Genomic DNA, 14,433 nt, shown 5'->3' with positions numbered 1-14,433 from the left:
ATGCATTCATTCAAAAACCACCAGAAATTAAATAAAAAAAACAAGTTTTTTTAAATGAAAGTAAGGAGCAACATTAAAACTTAAAATGAACAGAAATTACTCCATATATGAAAGGGGCTTTTCCTCCTCAACGCCCTGCTCCTTACGCTAAAGTTTCTACTGTTTTAAAAATAGAGTTAAGAGAAAGAGTCAAACTTTAGTGTAAAGAGCGGGGCAATGAGGAGGAAAAGCCCCTTTTATATACAGAGTAATTTCTGTTCGTTTTAATGTTGCTCCTTACTTTCATTTAAAAAAAAACTTGTTTTTTTATTTAATTTTAATACAAGAATGGCAGATTAAATAGAAAATACCAAGGTATATAAGATAAATGTAATAAATTTAAGATGTATAAGTTGTTAAAAGTAAGAGCAGCCATTTAGTAATGTCTAGTTTTAATCAAAAACTTAGGAAGGGATATAATACCCTCCTTAGGAAGGGATATATCCTATATAATAACCAACATTATAACCTCCCCATGGAGGTTATAATTTCGATAGACTCGAGGATAAGAACTTGAGGAAAACTGTCGAGGAACATTTAAACTATTCAACTGGAGTCTAAAATTGGACAATGTAAAATAAGTATGAAATAATTTTAGGAAAATAGCTAGTGAAGTAGTAGCTGGTGTCTTAGGGAGAAAAGTTAGAAATGCAGCTAGGAATACTATTGAAAATGCTTAAGGTTTAGTAGAGAAGATACAATTGTTTAGAATATTTCAAAAATAAAAATAGTTTTTGCTTCAATCTTTCAAACTTTAAAATAGAGAAGGAGTTAGTGTATGAGGCTGAAATCATATTATGAAACCCTTATTTAGCTTGTAGATTCATTTTTGAAAATTTCAGTCACCCTGCAAAATATTTTCCTCTGCTCACATAAGGTCAGAATCATGTATGTTAAAGGGGTGAAATTGGGTATCTATAACAGCTATATGGCCCTAATCTTGACTGTAGACTGATTCATAAAAATTCATTTGCCTTCCTCCAGAGTTTTCTAAGTTATGACAAGGCCACTAAACTGTAATTTTATCTGCTGCAATTTTCAGCATCAATATTATTCTCATAGATATCATTAATCACTTTAATGTATTTGGTTGCTCATAATCCATAACTAAAGGGGGTCAATGACTTAAGACCCATCAATACTAAAAAGAATTGCCTTATCTTGTCAATTATGAACGTTTTTAGTTTGTGCAGCCAAACTATTTAAAATTATGGTGGAGGCCTTTATATAACTTGTAGAACTTGGATAATAGATTTGAATAAACAAGAGAAAACCAAAGGTTGACACCAAAAGTTCCAGATATTGTAATTTCTTTCAATTTGGGCCTGACACAGAGATGATCAGCTTTGATGAGACATATCTCATCTGAAAGTCTGAATTTTGTTTTTCTCCATTATTGGAGCAGAATTTTCTAATATAAGCACAGGAAATGTCAGTCCATAAAAATATTTTAGTGTACCTGCTTGAGAAATACTGAAACTTTGCTAAAAGGAATTATCATTTGATTGCTCTGGCTGCTTGGGAGTTCCTGTGCTGTCACTTGCCATGATTGACAGTTTAGCCAGAAAAAAGAAATCACATAAAAAAAGAATTCCAGTAGAAGCAATTATTATATTTGTAAAGAGCATAAAAAAGGCATCAAGTGGTATATTCACTTTATACAAAAGCCACTAATACTGTTTGCTATAATTTTACCCCAATAGCTTCTGTGTTAATTTTAATAGCTTAATATGTATTCTAGTGTAGTAAGTCTTTTCAAATTCTATGCTCTTGAATTTCTTTAAAGACATGCTCAGCAGCTGGGAAAATAATGGTAGCCTAGGTGAAACAAGGTGAATGAGATGTCTTTTAAAGCCTGTGGTTCTAAGTAAAAATTTTTAAATTGAGTAAAGACTTTGGTAAAATTCTAGTTAATTGACTTCTTGCTATCTCAGAAAGAGTTTAGGTTAGGAAAATGAAACTTTCAGGGATGAATCTACAGACTAAAGTATGTCCCTGGAAGGTATTTTGAAGCAACTACCTCTACTCCTTCTCCCTCTAGAGGGCCCTGACCTTTGATGACCTTTAAAAATATGTGTGTTATAAAAGTGAAACCTTGCAAAATAGATCTTCTGCTTAATTGAAGTACAATAAAATTATTTTCAGCTTCATAACTTTGCTCAATTCCATTTTATAAAGTTTTAAAGATATGCAAACACATATCCTAAATTTTGAAAAAAAAAACATTGATATGGCTCAAAATTCTACTCAAATAACAGGAATTTCATTTTAGAACTAAAGGCAGAGAAAAAGCAGCTAGTAGGCTAACTGAAAATTAAGGTAAAATGTTGTTTTTTCAAAATTTCCATAGGTATAGACTTGTCATGTAGGAAAATTTCAGGGAAAAGGAGTGGAGGTGAGTAGTTTAAAATACCTTCCCAGGACATACTTTAGCCTGTAGACCCATCCCTGAAAGTTTCTGAAAACCCTTTCCGAGATAGCAAGAAGTCAATTAAATAGAATTTTACCAAGACTTTATTTTTTGGAATAAATGTGATCTAGTCTAAGCCTTAATTTTAATGACATCCTAGATCACTTCCTCAAGATTTAAATGATAAGACTTCCTAGGTGTCATTACAGGATAGAACTAACTGGAAAGCTACAATTGTCAGTATGCCTAAAGGAGATTATGGAAAGATTAATTTTTTGAGTATGCCATGATAGAATACTTTCAAAGAACTCACTGCTTTGACCTAAATTGTTGACATCGTTTTGTGCATTTTGTGAATTCAAAACATTTTTTCTTTTATCGCCATCTATACATTCCATTAAGGTCATTTCGGAATGACAATTTGGAGTGTAACGAAAGAGTCAACTTGGTTTTTTGTACGCTACATAATAATGATTATTGTTATTTATTTAAACGGGCCTTCGAACAGAAAGAAACTGACAGGACACTACAAGAAAAATAACAAAGAACAAAATAGCCCTATACAATTATTACAATATAACTTGCGCAGAAGAAGTTGGTTCTAAGCACATTGATTGTGTTTTCTTTAAGTTTAGTAACAGCTATAGTAGGATCTAGTATATGGAAACTATTGATTAGCTTTAAACTGCACGTCCAAATCGGATATCTCAGTTGATATTTTGAGAAACGGGAGAAAGAAGAGCAGATTTTCAATTTGTCAGCGTGTGTGAGAATTTTCTAAAAGGGTGTAATGAAGAGGATGTAAGTGAGAGCAACAAAGCTTTGATAGATAACTGTGATCGAATAGCAGTATTTAATACTCTTTTAGCAGCATGAGAGGGCTGAATAGGGATTCATTGTCGGGCAAGCATCATGAATAAATAAAGGTTTTCTGTACCACTAACAAATGGCTGCGGCACCAAGCTGCATAAGTTCAACATGACCGGGTAAACTCCTCTTCTACCCCTACTTATTCAAAGTTTTACTCTTTATCTTATCTAGTTCAATTTTACTATTTTTATAATTTTTTATGGCCTTTTCCCATCCTTAGACTACCTATTTTTCGTTTTGCCCGAGTATAATTTTAGCAGTGTATTAGGGATATGATTTAAATGTGGAAATATTATGATAAGAGTATAATGAAAGGGAAATGACTAGTATTGAGGAGTGTTGGTTCTCTTTCAGGGTTCTTATTTTTGCTTTGATCTGCTGCTCTTGGAAGAATGAAATTAAGAGCTGTCAAGCTGATCTTAAGCTTCTTTTATTAAGAGAAATAGAGAGTCAACCATTTTTAATCCTTTAACTGGTAGGATGAAAAAAATTACACTAACTGTAGGGCGGGGTTTGCTGCACCCCAGCTTAAAAAAATGTTTTAAATGTATTGCCATTTTTCTTGCAACACACGCAGATACATCAGTTAGAAATGCAAAACTGCAAAAATAATTCGATTATTCGAATTTGAGGCATTAAAACTTGGCATGTTTAATACACACCCTTTTTAGGCATGCACTGCAGGTATACTTTGGTTTTATGTCCTTTCTTCGGGAGGAAATTATATCATGACCTTTTTGGTCATTGGGACCTGAAGAAGACAGCTAGGGGACATTATCAGCTGAAATGTAGTAATGTTGTCGATAAGAAAACAGTTCTCGTGGATCGTGGATGAAAAGTTTCTCTTATCCTAAGTTGTGGGTTTATAATAAGTTGTGTAAGTTATGAGGCATCGTCCTATCTCTTTCAGCATTTTTCTTCGGGTGAAAATGTTTTTGTGACCTTAGTGGCTCAGAATGTAGTTGGCATTACCTCTTGCTATGTCAATGATCGCATGCCACACCGCCATGGACCATCCTCTCTTGCGGCGGCTGGTCGTGTAATTAGAAGACCCTTGGTATAAAGAATCTACTCCACTTTTTGTTGGGTTGTAAGTCATTATTATCTCTGGTTTACTACTTTCATGATCAATATCTAATGAAAATTTTATCGATGAAGCAAGAACTACTGTCTTATCTTCTTTGGAACAACGACACAAAGGTCAAATGGTCTCTAAGCCTTAAGATGGACGAGTTGGGTTCCCTTGTATGACCAGTGAGGAAATGGGTGGGATTTCTCTTTTGTTATTTCTCACTGTGCCTACGTTGGTGATTCACAAGGATCTGAGAATTTTTATAATCTATACAGACTTGAACTAGTTTTTGGTTGTGATGATGCGGTTCAAACTTTTCAAGTGATCAACAAGGGGTATTACAGTTCACTTTGTTATTGAAGCATACTAGATTTCATCCATAGGTGTTTATTTTCCATCATAGACAAAGGCATTAGACAGATAGAATGTCTCCAAGACCGCTAGAAATTGAATTTTATTCCGTTGTTTGTTTGATTTTGAGGCAATGTGAATCTAAAATTTTTACCGTCCTCTAAATGCAACTAGAATTTCATCTATCGTCAAGTACTCGTCTGGTAAGTAATTTGCTCTGCAGTTAGTAACAAAGAGGTCAAAATCTCTTTGATGAGAGCTAGAGGTACACCTCTTTCGTGGCCTGTATGCTTATTATTGAACCGAAGACAGTTTTCCAGAAACCGAAATTGGTTCAGGCTCATCGAAGCGGAAAAAATGTTCAGTATTTTCCCATAAGCTGAAGAAACGTTGAATAGAGATCTTCTCAATCTTCACTGCCTGACTTGAATACTCAAAATAGACACGTAAGCCTTAAAAAGGCTTGCATGTCAGTGACTTCGAATGGCTGTAATTTATATATATCTTCTGACTTATTACAACACCCAAAGTATTAGGAAGAGATGCTAGTTTTACAAATTAAAAAAAAAAATTAATGTTGTAGCAGAGACTGCTGAATCAAATGACTCTTTGTCGTATTTCTATGTGTTTTAAAACATAGCAATTTATTTTGGCAAGGGTTTTTTTGTAAATTACCGAGACCAATTTGTATTATTTTAAGATAAAAACAATTTGGGTAAACTTTTACATGGGAGCTCATTGTGATTTAGGTCCTTTGTTTTTTTTTCTTTTTTTTCTTTTTATTATGATATTATGTTAAAGGCTTACAAATTGATAATTGTTGTTTTCATTAATTTTACTTCTTATCCTTCATTAATAAAACTGTCGTTATTTTTTTCTTGTACTAACATAGAAAATCTTTGGGTTTCCTTATTTTACCCAAATTGAGAAATTTCAGTATTTTGGCACGAAACTAGTGGAATAGATGTTAAGGTGAAAGTAAAATAGTCACACGGTCCAAAAAAGAGCGTCGCATCAGCTATAATTATACCAAGTTTAGGTTATAATGAAAAAATGGTTATTGTCCAGGACTTGCTTACTCAAACGTATGCTGTAATTCTGCTGGTTTTCAAGAGCCAATTACATTATTCCTTATTTCTAAAAGACAAACAACCTGCTCTTTTCGAAAAATACCTATACATTTATTTTGGATAAGTAATTGTTCTAAAAAAACATATGAAAATTGAATTTAGTTTATCTGCTAAGCATTCAAAAGTTAGACAAACTGAAGGGTGGGGTCTGTCAGACCCCTGAGCCCAATATCTAAGCACCTGTAAGTGACTTCGAGATGTTCTCTTACCTCGGTTTAGAGCTCATCTGGTCCAATTGTTACACCTGGTATCAACCTCCTAACTATATCTGGTTGTACGAGATCGACAAAATACTATATGCAGGGGTTTAATAGACCCTACCCTGCCAGTTAAGGGTTATAAATGTCGACATAAAACAAGACAAATTAAAAACAAATTTGAAAAGTGTCAGCATTTGTTAGCAGTCTTTTATTTCGTAATACCTAGATAATGAAATATTTACAAACGTTTAGTCTGTGGTAATGCTAATTAAAAATGGCTTTTGTCTGCATACTGAATTTGTCAGTCGGTATAAGCTAACGATAGTTTTGATTAGTTTCAGGGGTGGCATGGATTTGTAGGATATTTCGGTACGAAATTCTTTTTCATACTCAAATTGTATTCAACAGAATAAAATAATTAGGCTTATCGAATAATGTATTTTAATTTATTGAAATACGTTTTAGTAAGCTCTGTAGAACATAGGACAAATGGTGAAACATAACAGAATTTCACAGAATTCAACTTTCAAAGAAAAGCATTTTTATAGATGGCATTTCATATATAATACGCAATATTTTTTAAAACAAAAAATCATTTAGTCCGTTACATTCGCATTTTGGTTTGTTATGACAAATGTGTTTTTTGGCTTGCTATTAATGTTAATTAAGTAAAAAAATATTGAATTATTAATATATGATGATATTCTTTATTTCTTGGAAGGAGTGTCAGTTCATATAAAGATTTCAAAAGCCTACATTAAGCCTGTGTCCCAGGGAGAGGTTTTCAGGCCTGTCTCATTTCCTTCACTTACTCTAAAGCTTAGAAGACTGGATCTCAGTTATAATGTATACCCTAATTTTGTTAAGTTACCTTGAATCCTTCAATTAGCCTAACTTGCACTTTCAATCAACATTGTGACACTGCAATAGGCTATGTATTTTGACCCTATGACATATCCTGACCCAAAAAGCTCACACAAAATTAGCCAGAAACATCCACAATGATGAATAGCATCAGCTAGAGAATTTTTAGACTCTTAAATTCAATCTATCATGAGCAGCTATCATTGTAGATAACTTCAAAGACCACACTGCCTTTCCATGACAAAAATATAACAGTTCAAAATAGGGATGAAACCTTTTAATTGACAGTGAACAGGTATAAAATTTTAACAAGCTACTTCAAACACATATAGCCTAGCCTACAGTGTTCATCATCAGCATTAAAACTGAACTTTACTGCTGATGCTGCTCATGATTAACACTGTAGGCCTATATGTTTTTGAAATATCCAGTTAAAATTTTTATATCTGCTGACTGTTGATTAAAAGGTTTTATCCCAATTTTGAACTGTTATATCTTTACAGATATAATTGAGGTACATGTCAAGACTACAGTAGACATAGGCTTATCCCAATCATCTGAAGTTAAAGTTCAGACACAATAGTAACTTTAGATTTAGTGCATTCAGGCTGTAAAGTATGATAAGCTGCAGCATGCCACAGCTAGTCTAGTTTTGGGAAATGCCAACCAATATGCTTTCACTACAGGTTTTAGAGCTTCCCAGTCTAGTTTCCATGGTTTACTAGGCTTAGAACTATTAGTATCTCCAACTTGCTTGAAGTTGTAGATAGCTGAAGATATAACATTTTTTTTCACTCAGAGAACCTCAAAGGGAAACCACCCTATTTGAAAAAAATGAAGCTCTACATCTTTTTTCTTGGATCCTACCCATAATTTACTGCTATAAGTCCTTATGTTTAGATTAGGATTAGAGCAATTTTGACAAGTTTTCAGCTGGTGATCTTCTTTTTCTCCTGTAAAGAAGTAAGTTAAAGCTGGGTTATAAGATGCAAGGAGACTCTTCACCAAAGACTATTTTAAATGATTTACCTCAATAAGAAAAAAAAAAATATTGCTACCCAAAGGGCCTACCAGGCAAAATTTACACACTTTTCTTCTGAAGCTCTTTCTCCTAAATTGACTTTGTAAGCTTCTGTCATGCAATATTCCAGTTTTGGTCTGACTAAACCTGTTAGACTTTGCTAATAACTTCCTTTGCTCTGCTGGTAAGGCTCTGTTCTTTTAATAAGTGTGGGCAATTTCTATACTGATCTGACAATAAATTGGGTATTAGAAGTGAACATCAGTTTGTCATCAACAATGATGCTAAGGACCTGATTCTTGTCAATTTACATTGTTATCCTTCTTAAGAAAATATGTATCCTTTGAGTTATTCTATCCTTTGAGTTCCCAAAGTGGACAACTCAGTGCTTATCCAATTCAGTTATTGAATTCAAAGTTAAAGTTCATGCAATAAGCCTATCAAGACCAGTTTGGAGAATATTACTACTATCAATATCATGATGTCCTGAACCTAGCATTGTAACTAGTAAAATTGGTTATTTTACATATTCTACCATAAATTTATGAACCCCTGTAAAAGTGGTATTTTATGTAAGGATACCTCCAAATATAAAACAAGGAGGCATGGACCAGGGAGACCCAGCCCTCAGGGGTCCATAAAATAAAACTGAGGTACCCATACATAGGGGATATCAATTTGTGCACAGGAGGAAGGCGACCCCTAAGATGGTGATGCACAGAACCCACTGGCATGTGGACATGTTCCAGTAGATGCTAAACCTCCTCTCATCAATGAGAAATTTGTATTGGCCAAGCAGGACACCAAATGGAAGGATTCCCTATAGGAGAACAATTGTAAAGGGCAGATGAACTTGTACAGGAGTCAACAACCCCTGCTAGAGATAGAGAGGAGTAGCTTGCTACTGTCTCAAAACCTAGGTGAACATCTTTTCTTCTCAAACAGAGAGCAGTATAGGCTATCATCAGGGGTAACCCATTGGGTTGTATTTGATGGTTGCTTCCATTTTTACAATCCACTGATATAGATTAGATTAATTTTATTTCAAACATATATACAAAACATTTTGCTGCACCTGCTAAGAAAGCCCCGAGGGGCTTGTTGGCAGCAGGTGGCAGTCATCTCTACTCTACATATTACTACATACAAAGATTCTACTTATGGCACTCATGCATTATTACTATACTTTTGCATCATTACCATAATATTCTTTTGCAAGGAAGAATCTCTTAACAACAGCCTTGAAGGAAGCCAAATGACTCAAATTTCTTATTTCAATTGGAATAATATCCCATACAGAGGGGGCAAAATTTCTAATCATGAAAGAAGCTCTAGCCGTATTTCTAAATGGGTGTACCAGATTTGATGCCCCTTGTGTATCATGGCTATGAAGATCACAATTAATGGAGAAAAATTTTTTGAAAGAAGAGGGAAGTGTATTATTAATAAATTTATATGTAAAAATACTAACTTGGTAGTCTCTTGTTTTAGAAATATCAAAAAGTGTATTCTTAGTATAAAGTTCATTAATATTATGAGTAAATAAAGTTTTAGGTGATAAAAGTTTAACGGCTTTATTTTGGATTTTTTGGATTTTTTTATAACATGATACAAAATTACTAGCCCATAAAGAGCAACCATAGCAAATATATGGGTAAAAATAGCAAAATAAAGTAACTGAAGAATTTTATAGGGTACTAGGTTTTTAACTCAGCGAAGCACACCCAGAGATCTGGACAATTTTGAAGCTATAATATTTGAATGTGTTTTCCATGATAGATTTTCATCAATCATAAAACCTAAATACTTTGTTACCTTTACTCTTTTTATTTGATTTCTGTTTATTATTTATTCTAAATTAGTTTCAATACTAGATATCCAAGAAAATAGAATGTAGTTAGTTTTATTATAATTTAATGTCAAAAGATTGAAATCTGCCCACTCAATAAACTCAGTCATTGCCTTTATCATTTTATCAAAAAGTAGATCAACTGATGGAGCAGCTTCAAGTAAAAGAGTATTGTCTGCAAAAAGGATTATACCAGGCTCTGACAAATAATACCTAATCCAATCTATAAATATTAAAAATAAAAGAGGACCTAGTATAGAGCCCTGGGGTACTCCGCAAGTTATCGTACTAGCTTCAGAAGTAAAACACCCATTCACCACAACCTGCTTTCGGTCACTTAAATAAGATTCAAACCAAGACAAACTCTTTCTGGTAACACCGATTTTTTCCAGCTCAAGTAATAACTGTTTATGGTCAATCGTTTAAAAAGCCTTTTTCAAATCCAGGAATAAAGCAGCTGGAATCAGACCCGCTTCAAACGACGTATTTACCCAGTCAACAAGTTTAATGGTTGCCATTTCTGTGGACATTTTTTTTTCTAAAACCAAATTGAGTATTTATAAGAATTGTATTATTTTCAACGTAATCAGTTAGCCTGGATCCTATCACCTTTTCATATATTTTTGAAAAAAAGGGAGGATAGAAATGGGTCTTTTGTTTGAAGGGTCGTCTCTCTTACCTCCTTTGTGCAATGGTATTATTTTAGCCACCTTCAAAACTTCCGGGAAAATTCCTTTTTCCATAGACTTATTAATCAAATTACATACAACTGGTGTTATAACTGATTTAACTGATTTAGCAATCTTAAGAGAAATCCCGTCTACACCACTTCAGTTTGATTGGATTCTACTGATAATTGTACTCACTTCACTTATGCTACTAGCATTAAAAACCAGCTGATTTTCTACTGGAATTTCCAACTGAACTATTTTGGGAGGCCGCTTAATTCTTTTCCGAGCATCGTCACAAAGTTTTGCTCCCTCACTAGAAAAATAATCACATAGGTAATTCGCAACATCATTTGCGGTAGTCAAATTCCCCCTCTCTGTTTGTAATTTATTAATAACTTCTATTTTACCCTTTTGACCTAGGAGTGAATTTACTGTTTTCCATGTTTTTTTCATATCACATTTATGCTTCATAAATTCATTTTGTAAATACATTTTTTCAGCTTTCCGTTTTAATCCATTTAAAGTATTCTGGTAATTTTTAAACTGCTGAAAATTAATGACAGATGGTTCACCTAGGTATATTTTATACAATTCATTTTTCCGACTTATAGAATTTAGAATGCCCTGTGTAATCCATGGTTTCTTTGGGAATTTCGTACTACCTCTTTTAAGTCTTCATAGAGGACATGTATCATTCAATATCTTTGTAAATATTGCAACAAAAATATCATATGCAACCGACGGGTTATCTTCTTCAAAAACTGGAGTAAAATCTGAATCATCTATTTCTCTCAAATGTTTTTAAATTATCTTTTCTTAAATCACGAAAATATGTTTTATTTATTTGACCACTCTTATTTATAATCCTGTAAGATTTTTTTATTTTACTAAGAAGAAAAAGATGGTCGGATCCATCCGTGAGTAGAACATCAGCATACGAACTTTCAAGCAGCTTTCCATCCACAAATATATTATCAATAAGAGTTGCAGATTTATCAGTTACTCGTGTAGGAATAGTTACCTGGGGGTACTGGAATGATGAAATAATAGAGTTAAGAAAATCTAGGCGGCTTGTACTTTTAAGGAGGTCAATATTGAAATCCCCCATTACTACTTTATATTTATGATCATTACTAAATTTCTCCATTAAATGCTCCATTTCCTCAATAAAAACTTCCTCATTAAATGACGGTGTCTTATAAACTAAACCAACAACTACATTTTCATCAGATTTATCTTCTTTTTCAATAAAAAGAGTCTCAAGTCTTCCTTCAAGCCAAAGTGAGAGATCCTCCCTTACCCAATACAAAACTCCTTCCTTTATCAACAAAGCCAGACTGCCTCGCTCCATGACCTGTCATTCTTTTCTTTCACTAACATATCCTGGAAACTGGAAATCCCACACTGAAAAATTATCCCTATTCGATACAAACATCTCACATAGTCCTATTACTAACGGTGTTTCTTGCATATCACTTAATATGTTACACAGTGTAGGGTACGCAGTCCTAAGGCCTTGGCAATTCCAAAATGCAAAAATAGTATCTTCTTTGGCCAACCATTTCTTCAGCGACTGACTATCCAAAAAATTACTAGCTTTCATTGCTTGAGTAGTATTTCCTTCACTTAAGCTATCATTTGCAATAGGGGTGGATAATAAATGGTCAACAGACAGCCGATTACTTTCTAAGTCTGAAAGCCTGTCGGTCATACTATTCATGATAATACTCTAGTATGCTCAATAGTGCGAACTCTTTGATATCTTAATGACGAAACAAACAAAAAAGTTTTTGACACAAGATTAGCAAAACAAAGCAGCCAACCCCAAATAAACGAAAGAACTGAGGATGGATTCAACATGTCAGTACTGGTCACTGATCAGGTCATTCAGTGACCTAATTTTCAAGATGGCTGAACTATTTTCCGGTTTGGCTAGCACACGGCCACCATCAGTCCAAACATTCCGAGCTCCAAATTTGTTGCGTGCCAGATTCAGCAGTTGCTTACGTTTTGGCGTTAAATACTCAGATATAAATACTTTCGAGTGGGTGAGCTTCTTTTTGTTCATGAACACGCGCTTTGCACACTCAGATGAATGAAAAGTGACGAGAATGGGCGGGATAACATTTTCTGCTGATCTAACTCGAGTACGTAAGCGCTCAGTTGACTTGATGTCACTAGCAAGCACACGGATCTCCATCTTAGCATTGAATAGCTCTAGAACGCTATTGGGCAGCGTTTCTCCACCTATCTGAGACAGTCCATGGATTAGACGAACGTTCGATCTTCTTTCCTGTTCCAAATCGTCGTTGCGGTATTCTAGAATTTCGATGCGATTTTCTAGCGCCGTTATTTGAGCTTGAAACCCCTTGAGCATCTTTTCAATATTTGCAAATTTTGAACTGTAATCAAGACTTATTGCATCATAGATCTCGGTAACAATAGTGTTAATTGCTTGTTCACTGGTCACGCCTTTGTCGCCTGAACGTTTCTCAATCACTTGTTTGTGAATATCCTGATGAAGATTTTCTTTCAATTTGGCAATTTCACTCTGCGCGTTTACTAGGGTAGACGAGAGTGAAGATACACTGCTTGTCAAAGCAGCACCAGCAATTCCCATTATTTCTTGATACACATCCGGAAATGTGGCTAGTTCAGTAAAAGCACCTTGAACTCCTTTCGACTTTTTCTTTGAAGCTTTGGGGAAATTTTCTTCGAACAGCAAAATGAATCCCTCACTCAGTGATGCTTTTTCGTGTGATCCGTAGCAAAATACTTGATAAGATTTTCCCTTCTTCAATGCAGTTGTACCAACCATTCGAACAGGCCACAAGGGGTAGCCGTAGAATTTGCCAAACGCAACGTCATTAACACTGTAAGACATCGCAAACTTGATAACTTGATGAACTTGATAATTGTTGATCTATTTCCCCCTTTTGCAAGAGGGAAATAGAAAATATCTTCTGAAAAACTACCAAGTAGAAAAATCATTATCTTGTCATTATCATCTAAAAGTGAATGTAGAGTTGCAACCACCAGCAACTTATTAAAAAAAAAATAGTAACTGTACAATATGTTAAACAAGATTAATGATTAGTCTCATGTTTGCAGCAAAAGCTGCAACCTAGTTCTGAGAAAACCAAAGCCCATAGAGAGAGAAAACGATAATTTATTAACAAAAATAATGCTTGCATAACCTTTCAACAAGCATCAGTGGTAACCCATTGGGTTATGTATTATGGTTGTTTCCATTGTTGTAATCTACTAATATATATTCACACTTCATCTATCAATCAAAAATCACAAAAAGACGTTTAAGTGATTAACACTTCTCAGAAGGTACCATTTCAATCAACTTTTCAATTGTCTAACATTACCTGTCACCTTTGTACCCTCCAGGAGAGAATTTCAAGAGAAAGTTTAAGAGAGAAAAACTGGTTTAATTTAAATGAAGTAGTTTACTAATTCTTGCTAACACCAAAAGCAACAAGAAAACATTAATTAATAAAAAAAAATTCTGTATATTTCAACTCTACATCTAGGAGCCTTTACTAGCAGGAAAAAAAACTTAGATGATCATCTAAAGAAAAAGACAAAAAACAACACAAATGGTAGAGAAAAGAAGAAATAAGACAACAAATAAATAAACTCACATATTAATAAAATTTCCAAAGTATAGCACAACTGTTATCACAGATAAAACACCAAAATCTTTAGATAATTTTCCTTTATAATATCAGATTGACTATATAAGATCAATTTTGTTGTCTTATCTGTGATTACAGTTGCGCTGTACTTTGGAAGTTTTATGTAGATGTGAGTTTTAATTTATTTTTTTTTTCTCTTTTGCTTGCGTTGGTCTTTTTCTTTTCATATTTAACTAAGTTTTTCTTTTTTTCCCCTGTTGGTAAAGGCTCCCAGATATGGAGTCGAAATATTCAGAATTTTTTTTTTAT

The 14,433-nt window shown here is 33.9% G+C and overlaps 2 protein-coding genes across 8 annotated transcripts in view; one reads left to right on the top strand and one right to left on the bottom strand.

Annotated features, from left to right (window-relative positions):
• Nucleotides 1-2,845, bottom strand: part of LOC136030479 (coiled-coil domain-containing protein 186-like) — a 97,849-nt gene extending 95,004 nt beyond the window's left edge. For both annotated transcript variants that reach the window (XM_065709495.1, XM_065709496.1), the window contains exon 1: nt 2,763-2,845. The gene's annotated coding sequence lies outside the window, so the exon portion shown is untranslated. The remainder of the gene's footprint in view (nt 1-2,762) is intronic.
• A 3,787-nt stretch (nt 2,846-6,632) lies between these two features.
• LOC136030478 (tubulin-specific chaperone C-like) overlaps nt 6,633-14,433 on the top strand; it is a 28,619-nt gene continuing 20,818 nt past the window's right edge. For 3 of the 6 annotated variants that reach the window (XM_065709492.1, XM_065709494.1, XM_065709490.1), the window contains exon 1: nt 6,633-6,692. The gene's annotated coding sequence lies outside the window, so the exon portion shown is untranslated. Of the gene's footprint in view, nt 6,741-14,433 lie in introns of all 6 variants that reach the window. The other 3 variants (XM_065709493.1, XM_065709491.1, XR_010618291.1) reach the window with 2 other exon arrangements.

The sequence above is a fragment of the Artemia franciscana genome, chromosome 8 (assembly GCF_032884065.1).
Source record: "Artemia franciscana chromosome 8, ASM3288406v1, whole genome shotgun sequence".
Lineage (NCBI taxonomy): Eukaryota > Metazoa > Arthropoda > Branchiopoda > Anostraca > Artemiidae > Artemia > Artemia franciscana.
The sequence above is the reverse complement of the archived record's forward strand: the minus strand, read 5'-3'. Positions and strand labels throughout refer to the sequence as shown.